The following is a 5,247-nucleotide window of genomic DNA, read 5'->3' as shown; positions in this document are numbered from 1 at the left end:
AGGGGCATGAGGTTTATCCCTGAACCAAGGTCACACAGAGCCTTAAAGATCATGGTGCCTATGGTGCAGGGTATTATGAACTTTCCAGGAACCTGTCTCTTCTGAGGCAATGTCAGTTGATCCAGATCACTTAGTTCATTGATAAACAAGGGAGGTTCAACTTCCCAAGTATCAATGCCAAATAATTTGGCATTTAGCTTCATGATTGCACCAAGAAACTTGGCAGCTTGCTCTTCAGTAACATCCTCATTCTCTTCAGAAGAGGAATACTCATCAGAGCTCATGAAGGGCATAAGGAGGTTCAATGGAATCTCTATGGTCTCTAGATGAGCCTCAGAGTCCTTTGATTCCCCAGAGGGAAGCTCCTTATTGATCACTGGACGTCCCAGGAGGTCTTCCTCCTTGGGATTCACGTCCTCTCCTCTCCTCACAGGTTCGGCCATGGCGCTTATGTCAATGGCCTTGCACTCTCCTTTTGGGTTCACTTCTGTATTGCTTGGGAGAGTACTAGGAGGGATTTCAGTGATCCTTTTACTCAGCTGGCCCACTTGTGCTTCCAGATTTCTAATGGAAGACCTTGTTTCATTCATAAAACTTACAGTGGCCTTAGATAGATCAGAGACTAGATTTGCTAAATTAGAAGCATTTTGTTCAGAGTTCTCTGTCTGTTGCTGAGTTGATGATGGAAAAGGCTTGCTATTGCTAAACCTGTTTCTTCCACCATTATTAAAGCCTTGTTGGGGCTTTTGATCCTTCCATGAGAAATTTGGATGATTTCTCCATGTTGAGTTATAGGTGTTTCCATAAGGTTCACCTAAGTAATTTACCTCTGCTATTGCAGGGTTCTCAGGATCATAGGCTTCTTCTTCAGAAGATGCCTCTTGAGTACTGTTGGATGCAGCTTGCATTCCATGCAGACTCTGAGAGATCATATTGACTTGCTGAGTCAATATTTTATTCTGAGCCAATATGGCATTCAGAGTATCAACTTCAAGAACTCCCTTCTTCATAGGCGTCCCATTACTCACAGGATTCCTTTCAAAAGTGTACATGAACTGGTTATTAGCAACCATGTCAATGAGTTCTTGAGCTTCTGCAGGCGTTTTCTTTAGGTGAATGGATCCACCTGCAGAAGTGTCCAGTGACATCTTTGATAGCTCAGATAAACCATCATAGAATATATCCAGGATGGTCCATTCTGAAAGCATGTCAGAAGGACACTTTTTGGTCAACTGTTTGTATCTTTCCCAAGCTTCATAGAGGGATTCACCTTCTTTCTGTCTGAAGGTTTGAACATCAGCTCTAAGCTTGCTCAGCTTTTGAGGAGGAAATTACTTGGCTAAGAAAGCCGTGACCAGCTTATCCCAAGAGTTCAGGCTGTCTTTGGGTTGAGAATCCAACCATAATTTAGCTCTGTCTCTTACAGCAAAGGGGAAAAGCATGAGCCTGTAGACTTCAGGATCTACTCCATTAGTCTTAACAGTATCACATATCTGCAAGAATTCAGTTAAGAACTGAAAAGGATCTTCAGATGGAAGTCCATGAAACTTGCAGTTCTACTGCATCAGAGAAACTAATTGAGGTTTCAGCTCAAAGTTGTTTGCTCCAATGGCAGGAATGGAGATGCTTCTTCCATGTAAATTGGAATTAGGTGCAGTAAAGTCACCAAGCATCTTCCTTACATTATTATTATTTTCGGCTGCCATCTCCTCTGCCTGTTCGAAAATTTCTGTAAGGTTATCTCTGGATTGTTGTATTTTAGCTTCTCTTAATTTTTTTCTTCAGAGTCCTTTCAGGTTCTGGATCTGCTTTCACAAGAATGTTCTTATCCTTGCTCCTGCTCATATGACAAAGAAGAAGGCACAGAAAAATAATAGTAATAATAGAGATTCTCTTTACCACAGTATAGAGGTTCCCTTATGTGAGTGGAAGAAAAGAATGTAATATAATGGAAGAAACACAACTGTGAGGATGGAAGAGAGGTGAGATGAGATGTTAGGATATGAATGAATAAATAGAATGAGATGGGGGAGAGATAATTTTCGAAAATTATTTTGAAAAAGAGTTAGTGATTTTTGAAAAATAGTTTTTTTGAAAAATGTTAGTAATTTTCGAAAATTTTTGAAATCAAGAATAAAAAATAAAAATAATTAGTTAATTAAAAAGAAATTTTGAAAAAAAGGGGAAGATATTTTTGAAAATTAGAGAGAGAGAGTTAGTTAGGTGGTTTTGAAAAAGTTGAGAAACAAACAAAGAGTTAGTTAGTTAGTTGAAACAAATTTTGAAAAGATAAGAAGTTAGGAGGTTAGAGCAGATATTTTGAAAAGATATTTTTGAAGAAGATAAGATAAGAAGATATTTTTGAAAAGATATGATAGAAATTAGTTTTTGAAAAAGATTTGAATTTTTAAAATCACAATTAATGACTTGATTCACAAGAAATCACAAGATATGATTCTAGAACTTAAAGTTTGAATCTTTCTTTAACAAGCAAGTAACAAACTTCAAATTTTTGAATCAAAACATTAATTGATTATGTTATTTTTGAAAATTTGGTATAAAAATAAGAAAAAGATTTTTGAAAAATATTTTTGGAATTTTCGAAAATGACTAAGAATTTTGAAAAAGATTTGATTTTTGAAAAAGATTTTGAAAAAGATAAGATTTTCAAATTGAAAATTTGATTTGACTCATAAGAAACAACTTGATTTAAAAAATTTTTGAAAAAGTCAACTCAAATTTTCGAATTTGATGAGAGAAAAAGGGAAAGATATTTTTTTGATTTTTTTTGAATTTTTTTTTTTGAAAACATGAAAATTATGCAATGCATGAAATTTTTAGATCAAAACAATGAATGCATGCAAGAATGCTATGAATGTCAAGATGAACACCAAGAACACTATGAAGATCATGATGAACATCAAGAACATATTTTTGAAAAATTTTTAATGCAAAGAAAACATGCAAGACACCAAACTTAGAATTCTTTAATGCTTACGCACTAAGGATTCAAGAATGCATATGATAAACATGAAAAGACACAAAACAAAAAATCATCAAGATCAAACAAGAAGACTTACCAAGAACAACTTGAAGATCATGAAGAACACTATGAATGCATGATATTTTCGAAAAAATGCAAGATGCATATGCAAGTGACACCAAACTTATGATATGACTCAAGACTCAAACAAGAAACACAAAAATATTTTTGATTTTTATGATTTTCTAATTTTTTTTTGGTATTTTCTTTTAATTTTTTCGAAAATTATTGTGAAAAGTAAGAATAAGGATTTCAAAATCTTCAATATGAATTCCAGGAATCTTGTCATGTTAGTCTTAAAGCTCCAATCAAAGGGTCAGGCATGGCTTAATAGCCAGCCAAGCTTTAATAAAAATATGAGTGTAATTCAGACATGACAAGCCTGACATACCCTATCCAGAAGGATTGGGCATGACTCCACTGAAGTGATTAGCCAATCCCAAAGCAGTTTGGGTATGGCTTTACAGCCAGATAGGCTTCAACATGCTTCATGAAACACTAGAATTCATTCTTAAAAATTTTGAAGCCATAGAATAATTTATTTTTGAAAACATTATTTTTAGTAAATTTTTTTTTTTCGAAAACAAGTGAGGAATTTTTGAAAGATTTTTGAAAACAAAACAAAAAGAAAATTACCTAATCTGAGCAACAAGATGAACCGTCAGTTGTCCATACTCGAACAATCCCCGGCAACGGCGCCAAAAACTTGGTGCACGAAATTGTGATCTCCAGGCTCAAACAAATCCTGATAATGGCTCCAAAGCTTGGTGCTCTGATCTTAATTCATAATTGTCACAACTTCGATACAACTAACCAGCAAGTGCACTGGGTCGTCCAAGTAATACCTTACGTGAGTAAGGGTCGAATCCCACGGAGATTGTTGGTATGAAGCAAGCTATGGTCACCTTGTAAATCTCAGTCAGGCAGATATAAAGTGATAATGGTGTTTTCGAATATTATATAATAAAATAGGGATAGAGATACTTATGTAATTCATTGGTAGGAATTTCAGATAAGCGAATGGAGATGCTTTTCGTTCCTCTGAACCTCTGCTTTCCTGCTATCTTCATCCAATCAGTCTTACTCCTTTCCATGGCTGGCTTTATGCAAGGGCATCACCGTTGTCAGTGGCTACATCCCCTCCTCTCAGTGAATAATATGCTCACGCACCCTGTCACGGCACGGCTATTCATCTGTCGGTTCTCGATCATGCTGGAATAGGATTCACCCTCCTTTTGCGTCTGTCACTAACGCCCAGCACTCGCGAGTTTGAAGCTCGTCACAGTCATTCAATCATTGAATCCTACTCAGAATACCACAGACAAGGTTTAGACCTTCCGGATTCTCTTGAATGCCGCCATCATTCTAGCTTACGCCACGAAGATTCCGGTTAAGAGATCTAAGAGATATTCATTCTAGCTTATTTCATGTAGAACGGAAGTGTTTGTCAGGCACGTGTTCATAGGGGAGATGGTGATGAGCGTCACACATAATCATCACCTTCATCACGTTCTTGGGTGCGAATGGATATCTTAGAAGCGAAATAAGATGAATTGAATAGAAAACAGTAGTACTTGCATTAATCTTTGAGGAACAGCAGAGCTCCACACCTTAATCTATGGAGTGTAGAAACTCTACCGTTAAAAATACATAAGTGAAGGTCCAGGCATGGCCGAGATAGCCAGCCCCCTAAAACGTGATCAAAGGATCATAAGGTAATCCAAAGATCCAAAGATGCCTAATACAATAGTAAGAGGTCCTATTTATAATAAACTAGCTACTAGGGTTTACATGAGTAAGTATTTGATGTATAAATCCACTTCCGGGGCCCACTTGGTGTGTGTTTGGGCTGAGCCTAAGTGTTGCACGTGCAGAGGCCATTTGTGGAGTTGAACGCCAGTATTTGTGCCAGTTTGGGCGTTCAACTCTGGTTTTGGATCCTTTTCTGGCGCTGGACGCCAGATTTGGGCAGAAGGCTGGCGTTGAACGCCAGTTTACGTCATCAATTCTTGGCCAAAGTATGAACTATTATATATTGCTGGAAAGCCCTGGATGGCTACTTTCCAACTCAATTGGAAGCGCGCCATTTCGAGTTTTGTAGCTCCAGAAAATCTACTTTGAGTGCAGGGAGGTCAGAATCCAACAGCATCAGCAGTCCTTTTTCAACCTCTGAATCTGATTTCTGCTCAAGTCCCTCAATTTCA

The 5,247-nt window shown here is 37.2% G+C and overlaps 1 non-coding gene across 1 annotated transcript; it reads left to right on the top strand.

Annotated features, from left to right (window-relative positions):
• Positions 1-1,202: 1,202 nt before the first annotated feature.
• Positions 1,203-1,310, top strand: LOC112738801 (small nucleolar RNA R71). The gene has a single exon (XR_003169753.1). It is a non-coding gene; the product is annotated as a small nucleolar RNA R71 (small nucleolar RNA).
• Positions 1,311-5,247: the final 3,937 nt, after the last annotated feature.

Source organism: Arachis hypogaea, chromosome 13 (genome assembly GCF_003086295.3).
Source record: "Arachis hypogaea cultivar Tifrunner chromosome 13, arahy.Tifrunner.gnm2.J5K5, whole genome shotgun sequence".
Taxonomy (NCBI): domain Eukaryota; kingdom Viridiplantae; phylum Streptophyta; class Magnoliopsida; order Fabales; family Fabaceae; genus Arachis; species Arachis hypogaea.
This window is presented reverse-complemented; position numbering and strand designations above follow the sequence as displayed.